Source organism: Lottia gigantea (genome assembly GCF_000327385.1).
Source record: "Lottia gigantea unplaced genomic scaffold LOTGIsca_7, whole genome shotgun sequence".
Taxonomy (NCBI): Eukaryota; Metazoa; Mollusca; class Gastropoda; family Lottiidae; genus Lottia; species Lottia gigantea.
This window is the reverse complement of record NW_008710370.1, coordinates 3,478,842-3,479,688: the sequence shown is the minus strand read 5'-3', so window position 1 is coordinate 3,479,688 and position 847 is coordinate 3,478,842.

Sequence of the window (847 nt, the reverse complement as noted above, 5' to 3'; positions counted from 1 at the left end):
TCCGTTAACTACATCAGCTTAGATCAATACGTCCTGTCAAAAAGCGAAAATAGTTAGAAATGACAAGTGGTCAGGTGTCTTCGACAGTTCCACTCCTTCGCAGTTGCGTAGTGTGAATTGAAAGACAATATAATTGAAAAAGTGTTGAAAATCTGAGACAATTAGAATAAGAAAAAAGCATCAAGTAGTCTACCTGTATTAGACACTAGCCTAATCTAGGCCTAGTGTGGTGACTAGATTTGTAATAGACTATCGATGGCGGTAGTGTGATTGATCTAGGCCTTACCATTTTCCAATTTCAATTTAATCCTTTCGAATTTAAGGATAACTCCTGTGATGATAATGGGCAGTTCAATTCATGTAGGATGGTAGTTCTGGGCCCTACAATTTTTCTATTATAATAGTTTCTGGGGTTTATAAGTTCTGGAAAAAATTATCTTTATGTTTTACTTTTTAGGCTTGAATTTTTTGACAGAAATAAAGATATTGAACTTGAAGAATTGGAAAATGAATATTCAATGGAAAATCCTAATTATGATCTCTACAAAGACATTAACACTGATACCAAATTTACATTACTGAAGTAAGAATCTATCCTGTGTTACCATGAACAATTTCAAAAGAAACTTGACGACTCAAAGATACTTTATACCAATCGTTTTCTGAGAATAGCAGAAATGAAGAAGAAAGTTTCGTATCACATTGACATGGCATTATAGCTGAATCCCAGTGTGCCTGGAAATGTACCCACCATATATGGCAACTGATAGAACACACCTTGAAAAACTTTCTAAGTCCATGACTGCACCTTCCCAAACATACAAGCTGCTCGTATCCATAGAAAGAA